The sequence below is a fragment of the Penaeus monodon genome, chromosome 8 (genome assembly GCF_015228065.2).
Source record: "Penaeus monodon isolate SGIC_2016 chromosome 8, NSTDA_Pmon_1, whole genome shotgun sequence".
NCBI lineage: Eukaryota > Metazoa > Arthropoda > Malacostraca > Decapoda > Penaeidae > Penaeus > Penaeus monodon.
In genome coordinates this window covers 13,608,989-13,617,875 of record NC_051393.1, presented here as the reverse complement: position 1 = coordinate 13,617,875, position 8,887 = coordinate 13,608,989, and positions in this window count along the sequence as shown.

Here is an 8,887-nt window from a genome sequence, read left to right as displayed (position 1 = left end):
CAACCACACCAACACACCACAAACACAACACAACACACACACCACCACAAACAACACAAACACCAACACCACCAACAACCACCACCCACCCCAACCAAAAAAAATATTATATTACACATACAACATTACACATACCTCTACTTATAAGAATATATTACAGATACATTGCCACACATAAACCTATTAATATAATATATATATATATTATATATATATAATAATAATATTATTATATTATATATTATATTATATATTTATATATATATATATATATTAATAATATAATTATTACACACATAACCTAAAAAAAAAAACCCACCACCACAGACATTTCAAAACACAAAAAACATGGCAAAATTAGGAAACTAACACACCAATTGAAATTATAATACACATGTATTCAGTAGATGTTTCAATATATATTATATGCATTTTATCAACTGATTACTTTTCCCAGAAAATTTTACTACATTATATAACATTTAACAACATGTATGTTATATTCATTACATATTACAATTAAATGCTGTTTTTACCCAGGAAAACTAACGTGAAAAAAAACGTATACCATTGTTAAAAACAGCTTTTGTACTGATTTTGCCTTATTAGAAAATTGTTCAAACATTTTCAGGGCAAAAGGTGTATGCTTTGTAACATACATAGGTGTGGTGGCCATTGGCAAAAATGTTGGAAACCTTCCTGCTGAAGTCCTATGGCAGGGGTTTTTCAGCCTGGTTTGCCTCTCTGTGTGGCGTGGACGTAGCTGTCTGAGATGGGAAGTTTTTCATACATAAGACTTGTTTTAATATTTTAGTACAAAATTCATAATTCCATTTACTAAACTAATTAACACTGGTTAACTCAATCCCAAGTAGGACTACTGAAACAATCTCAGTGCTTTTTTCCAATCTGCGGTTTGTACAGATTGTAATAAGTCAACCATGCAGCACTCTGAGTAGGTCAGACCACTGCCTCTCAGCATTTCTAGAATTCCCCTCATGGGTTTTTGTATCAAAACTTGACACTAAGAAAGGGATGTGGTGAATCAACTGGCTGATGAGCAGGAGATTGGCTGTGCAGAGAGTGATGCGAAACCCCCTTCCTCCCAAGTAAAGAAACATAGCCTCAGGCTTTTACCTCAGTTTACTGTGTGGAGGGCTCCAGTTTTAATGACAGCGTGCGGAGATACCCGATATACGTATTTGTTTTGCCCACTGAAGAATATTGTCTTTATTATTATGAAACTTATGTTTATCTCACTGCTAAGTTTAGTTTTTGTTTAGCAGAAAGGGTGCCAAACATTAAGCGGCTCAGGTGAGGGATACTTTGCACTCTACAGCCAGCCCACCCCTGCTTGACGGCCTACTAGAACTAGTAACTCCACAATACACTGGCTGAAAGGGAAACTGTCATTAGAAAAATTCATATGTGCTTTTAATATACTCTTTTTCCTATGTTTACACACACAGGTCACTCTCACTCATACATACACCTTAAAACAAGACTTTTTTGTGATTGGTGAACATAAATACACACACTTTATTTCATGAATAAGATGGAACACTTGAGAACTGTAAAAAATCAATTACTTTAGCATTAGGAAGAAAATGACCAAAAAATTAAATCAAAATGAAATCTTTATGAAAGTAATTGGAAAATAAAATTCTTAAACATCTCTTTGTTGTGAGTGAGTGGAGTGAGTGGAGTGAGTGGAGTGGAGTGAGTGGAGTGAGTGAGTGGAGTGAGTGAGTGAGTGAGGAGAGAGAGAGAAGAGGAGAGAGAGAAGAGGAGAGAGAGAGAGAGAGAGAGAGAGAGAGAGAGAGGAGAGAGACAGAGAGAGTTTTAGTTTAGTTTTTAGTTAGTTTTGGGATTGTACAGATGAAATGCATCTGTAAGTGGCAAGTCTGTATATATATGTATGTGCCATTTTTTATACAGCCTTGGTCTTGTGTACATACATAAACATATGTAAACCCTACATATATATGTGAGGAGACAGACAGACAGACAGACAGTGAATGAGTGCATTAATTTACATTTTTATATGTGTAATGTTTTTATATTGATAAATAAACACACTCCTCTCTAAATAAGGCAAAACATAATCCTTGAAAAGAAGTAGTTTTTTTTAAAAATTTATGATTCTTATCCTGTTGTGTGGGAGTTTTTGTGATTACAGCTCCAGTGGGCCAGGTGGGCCTGGGGATGCATAGTGCAAGGGAAGAGCCCTGCTTCATGCACATTGTTTTCTACCTCATAGAGGGCGCAGGTCAGGTGGGGCCAGGGACCTGCTTTGTTTACTCTCCACTCTGCGAGGTCAGGTGGGGCAGGCTCTATGGGGTTTGTTTTCTCAGGGAGCTCAATGTACAAACACTAACACACCATAGTGGTCTGCCCACCTCGGCCCCTTACCCCACCCAACCCCTCCACCTCACCCCTAATTCCCGACCCCAATCCCCCACCATCACTCACTGCACACACATCCCTACATGCCATAGTCTCCAAGCAGTTCCTGTCACTACCTCCAGAACAGCTCATGTGCAACGTACATCCCACCCAGCCACCTTGAATATAATTTTTTTTTTTTTTTTTTTTTTTTTTTTTCTTCCTCTTTTTTTTTTTTTCTTTTTTCTTTTTTTTTTCCTTTTTTTTCTCTCTCTTTTTTTTTACTACATTTTCTTATCTGTGGCTCTTCTGTATTTTTGTATGCAGCCCCTCATAGAATTCCTTTGTAAATGATAGTTATGAATTATGTTGTTTTTCCATAACTCTTTGTGTATCCAATGAATTTTTTATTTTCCTAAATTCCATGCTACCTCATTCTTTTGTATGATGAGTGAACATTTAGCATTGCATCTTCCCCGTGCTGCATGTGTAATGAATAGCTCAAGATAATAGATAAAACTGCTCCTCTGCCACTCCCCCTCGTCCTCAGCCAAGAGCGCATTAACACAGCTACTTCATGATAAACCCAGTCATTATTTTTCGTCAATAGGATGTATCTTGTATATCATGTTTTATTTATGCACCCATTACAAGCTGGATGGCACTGCAGGCTGCCCCTTAGCTGTTTTTACCCTCCCCTCTGTAAAAGTTCGCCAATTGCCACTCAGACAAGAAAGTAGTTTTTTTCATAGCTAGGGCAGCCTCCCATGCCTTTTGATAGGGTAAGGACACAAATTAAAAGAATTTTCTAAGAAAATTTCACTCCTATTATTGTAAAGGATTGAAGTTTTCTTAAAAGATTCTGAATGTTTGCAAAATTACTCTAGCCACTTGGGGGTTTTGGATCCCCTTTATCCTACAATGCCCCATCATTTATTGTTAGTTTTAAGATATCGTACAAGTTAACATGTAACACAGGGTTGGAATACATTTTGTACAATAATTTTAATGTATTGAGAAATGTCTTTGTGCCATTTCTATTTGTAAAATATTGTAGTGACACTACTTACCATGTACAAGGTAGTGGAAGTTATTGGCTTAGGTAGAAGTGAGCTAAAGTTAAAGCCTGTTTATTTTGCATACTACTGGTTTGATTTACAGTGTGGCTAGAGCACAAAAAAAAGGTGACATTTTTTCCATCCACCATTTTTCTTAATAAGGGAAAAAATTTCCCTGACATGTGCGCCCCATGGTCAGCCATTTTATAACAACTCTAGGTAAACATCTCAGTGTTGTTTAGTTTTTCACATTTTTGTACTTTGAGTGGAAAAAATGAGCCATGAGAAACCCACCTAAAAAACATGAAAAAATTGGTTGAGCAAGTCGCAAAACGTCAGGGGGATGAAAGAAAGCAAGCCCCCAGTCTGCAAATCATCTCAAGATGGAAACCAGCAAAAACCCGCACTAAAACAACCAGACCCGGTAATGGAAAAAAAAAAAGAAAATATATGAAAAAAAAAATAAAAGACGAAGGAAAAAACCTGGAACAATACTTCCTCTGCCGGGGGGTAATTCCACACATGGAGGATTACTTTCCTGCCAACATCTATTTTGTTTTACACAATTTACAAAATCTATTCGGAGGTGCTACAGTCAAGTGCTTCAGTAGGTAGGGCCTATTTTCAGGTAGGCCTAGTCTGTCCTCCACCTGGTTCCACCTCCATTGGTTATTGGTTCTCCATTTATTTATTTTGATTTACATTTTTTTGGTTATTTTTTTCATGGTCCCCCCACACCTCATTTCTAAATTTAAGTGTTGGGGCATGTGGATAAGCAAAAGTTGTTTTGTTTTCTGATCCTTCATTTTCTTAAAACTGGTCCCCCAAAATCTTAATTAATTGTGAAATCACATGATTTCAAACACATTTTATCCATCAGTTATTTTAAACTTATTTTTTTCTGGATGATCAATGTGGCTTTTCCAGTTTTCCATTGACTGGATTGTGGGTTTTGAAATTCCTTTCTGGGGTCAATTTTGTTTTACTTTTTGTTTTTAGGGAAAATTTTCCCACTTGGTCACTGGGGTTTCACCATTTTTGTGTTCTTCGGTCTGCCACCGTTTTTTTTCATTGCCCTAGCCACTTTACACGATGCAATTATAGTTGCCATCGAGTCATATAATGACATCTTATTCTTCAGGATTACAATATTTAGCTTCTTTAATGGTTCCTGGCCTAAGTTTCATTGCTATGGCAATAAAACAGAAATTTTTGGCATACTATGATTCAATAGTGACCAAAAAAACCCTTTTTTTGTGAATCAAGTAAAGGCCACTGTGGTCAATTTTATTTTTATTTTTTCCTTTCATCTATTATAAGGAAGGCTGACAAAAAAAAAGAGAAAAATATCAGTGAATGCGCTTGTTGAACAAACCAATGCAAAAATTTGGCCAATCTGTCCTTCAACCTTTTGAAATGAGCCACAACTGGGAAAATAAGCTATTGTAAAACTTTTTGTGTGGTATAGTAGCTTATCAATGTAATCTGTTCTTGTGGTGTGAGAAAATCTGTGGAACCTTATATGCAAGCTCTTTTCAAAAAATGTTAGTGTTCCATGTGAGCTTTAAAACCCACTGCTGGCCTTCTCGACCACAGTTGATTACTGAAATAGTAGCTGAACATCATGTATTTCCAGGAATTTTGAGAAGTTGCTTTATATTGAAAACCATGGAGATTCTTTGCCTTCTGATTATTCCTGAAATTTGTGATTTTCACGGAAACTTTTTGTTTTATCAGGCCCACTCTTCCTGAAGCTAAAGATTCAAAACCACCAAAGGTAAAAATATTTTTAAGAGATCTGATGTTATGTGTACGGCGCAACTGTGGTGTTTGTTACAAGGTTAAAACGGTTTTTTTTTTTTGAAGGCTAAAGGGAAATGTAATCTGAAGCTTTTTTTTCTCATTCTTTTTGTAAGATATGTAAATGTTTAATTTTAATTGGCATTCTGTGAAAAATATATGAAAAAAAAAAATCTGTGATCTTGTGATAAACAGGTGGTCTGTCTGAAACTTTCTGTATAATAATTTAACCCGCATAGCTCCAGGTTGTCAGTGGTTTGTGGGGTTTTTTCATCCAAAACATGGTTTTGCCTGAATGGTACCATCAGTCACTACTTAGAAAGAGGAATTATGAGAGGGTTTTCATCAGGAAACAACAAACTGACTAGAAATTTTAATTGCTTCACCTAGACAAACTTGTCAGTAGTGACTAGGGGTAATGAAAAGACGGGTGGGGCAGGAGAATTGGTGCTAGTCCCCAGTGGGAAGATGATTAGTCTCTGAAAATGTCAAGGCAAGTCTAATGAACACCTTTGTAATGAAAAAAAAACTGTATTCATGGTGACAGATGTAGAAAAAAGTTATGAATGAGAGAAATGAAATGTTCTTTCGCAATACAAATGATGTTATTTTAAACTGGTTTTTCGAATATGTATATATCATGTATTTTTGACGAAGATTATATTCAAAAACCGGTTTTAAATACATCTATTGTATTGTTGATATATTAATTCTCATTCATACCTTTTCTACACCTTTGTAAGTTTGTCCATTGGCACTTCCTGTCCCTACATATTGTTGAGTTCACCAGTTTGGGGGGATTTAGCATCAGGCTTATATCTCAGTTGCTGGACCTACATGATGAGCCTAATTTGACTTCCACAAAACTGTTGAATAACCCTAGATTTAACAGATCAGTTTTTTCCATAAAGAGTGCAGGGGACAAATTGCAGCAGATAATTTTTAATTGTAAACCTTAACCCTACCTCGTAGGTGATGTCTTGACTTGCGACCTCAGTAAACACATTTTTTTGTAATTTATTTATTTTATTTCTGTCATTTTGTGAGTGGGGGGCACGAAATGGAATCTATTAGTGATGGCAATAATGAAAAGGTGAATGATGTATGAAGCAGTATGTGTAGCCGTGGATAATCTGTTATTGTATCCCATTGCATGCAAGCATGATTAAAGATCATAAGCTGATCACAATCAGTTTGATTATTATTACTGACTTGCTGGTAAGGACATCACTGTATTTGATATTTTTTTTCATAGCTATACAAGTCAAATAAATTAGTCTTTTAGTAAAAATTGGGAGTATGCTAGATATGAGATGGTTTCGGAGCAGTAACAAAACCAGCCAACACCACCTCAAAGTCTAACTTGATTATAGAGTAACATATATCAGGTTTATTTTTTGTACCAGAAAACTATGGCCTCCTCACTCATTCTATTTTGATTTTGAGTTTATTTCCCTTTTATTGTTATTGTGTTTTGAAAATTTCCAGTATAACACTTTCAATAGTTTCCTGCCCCTCTTTTTGAACATGTAGTGAGGCGCAGCAAAGCAGTACCTGCAAGCAAACAGGTATATATATATACATAATATATTTATTTATTTTATATTTATATATATACTCCCAAACCAGTGAAACTCCATTCCGGTGATACTTTTTATTTGTTCCTAACAATGGTCCGTCCCAGTAACTGCTCAGTCCTGGAAAGTGTGAGGAGGCTGAGGCATGTTGCACATGGGATACAGCCAAACTAAACGTTTAGTCCCCAACACAAAGTATATATTGTAATGGCTCTTTCTTGTTCCATTCAATATTATAACATTAAATTCTTACAATGCCCTTAACAAAATGAATGCCAGAATTAAAATAATAAATAATAATGGTAATAATAATAATAATAATTGATAATGTGCCACTGATTGAAGGGGTTAACAAGTTTTGTACTGTGAACAAAAACTCAAGTCCTTGGTTATGATGCAGACCCTTGGCTAAGGCTTCCCAGGCGACAACACCGATGGTGGGCTCCTTAGCACGTGGCCTAAGTATAGCATCGTTTCCATCAGAACACAAATTATTTGTACTGTGTTTATATAATGAATCATTGCATAGACTCTTTCAGACTGTTCCCAAGAAGATGAAAAAATAAAATACAATTAAATACAAAAGTAATGATTATTATCCAAAGATGTCCATACTGACTACAGATTTAATATATTTCTCGGTCTGTTTATCCAGCACCCGAAAGGAACTTTAAAAAAGCAAAAACACTTTGAAGGGGTGGCCACTACAGATATAAGGAAATTTTATTGGAAGCAATATTGATACGCCCAATATTTACTATAGTTACCCACCTAGGTAGCGATGACACGATTACAGGGCACTAAAAAAAAAAAATATATATGGAAAAAGTCTTTATTTCGTGGCCTTCATTTTTTAGCAAAAAAAAAAGATAAAAAACAACAGGAGAAAATTTTGTCCAAAAATGCAAAAGGTATGTTTGGCGTAATTACGTAGATTTATGTTTTCCGTTACCGGGATTTGTCGAGCAAAACAAAAAAGTGCTGTCGCGTACAATCCATGTTATAATGAAATGGAAATTTGGTTGGCATAATTCACGGATGTCCAAGCGACAGGTTGATACTAAGTTGCAGTTTTTTTTTCTGTTCAAAAATTTGTATTAGTATGTTATTTTATTGTTAAAATCAGCACTGAACCTTAATTTTATTATTGATTTTTTACCGCTATTATTTTTATACTCTGTATTCGTCAATCATCGTCCATCTAAAGCTGGAATTAAAACACATGAAAAAGATACTGACTGGTAATTTTACGAAGTAAAGAGATTTTTGAAAATTTTTTTACTAATAATAAACAACAACAAAGTGAAATACTGGCCATACAAACATAACGTGGGATTAATTAGGATGTGGCTTTAGCATTCGAATAAACATTATCAATAAAATCCGCCTTTGTTATATATATAGCATACTGCTTATTCTCGTAGGGTAAATATGCATTCATCATTTCCAACCTACCGTCACTAAAATGATATTGCCCATATTTTTAAAATTATTTTGTGGTCTGATATTACAGAAAACTACAGGGACTGTAATCAAAAGTTAGAAAAACATAGGAAAGAGGAAAAAAATTTGCAATGTATGCTTCCATTGCCAAAAGATACAATTCGGAAGGGAAAAAAAGTACGAGGCATGTATTGCAAAATAACTGTGCGTGCGAAACATATAAAAACCCTGTAGTGCCACACCGCGCCCCCGCGCACACAGGTATATGTATATGTTGCATATGATAGATATATATTATTAATATATATTTATATTTATTATATATATATTATATTATATAATAATTAATATATATTATATATATAATTACATATTATACTTGTATGTGTGTATACATGTTTATATATACATATAATATATTATATTATATATATATATATTATATAATATATATTATATATATATGTGTGTGTGTTGGTGTGTTGTGTGTCTAAGTTTCTTGGAGGGATTAGACACATCCCTAACAGAGGATGTAAAAGTAAATGGAACCTAACGCCAAAGCAGGCAAAAGAATCTAAAAATGACACCTGTGGAAAATTCGGCTTGGAGGTATAAATGAAAAGG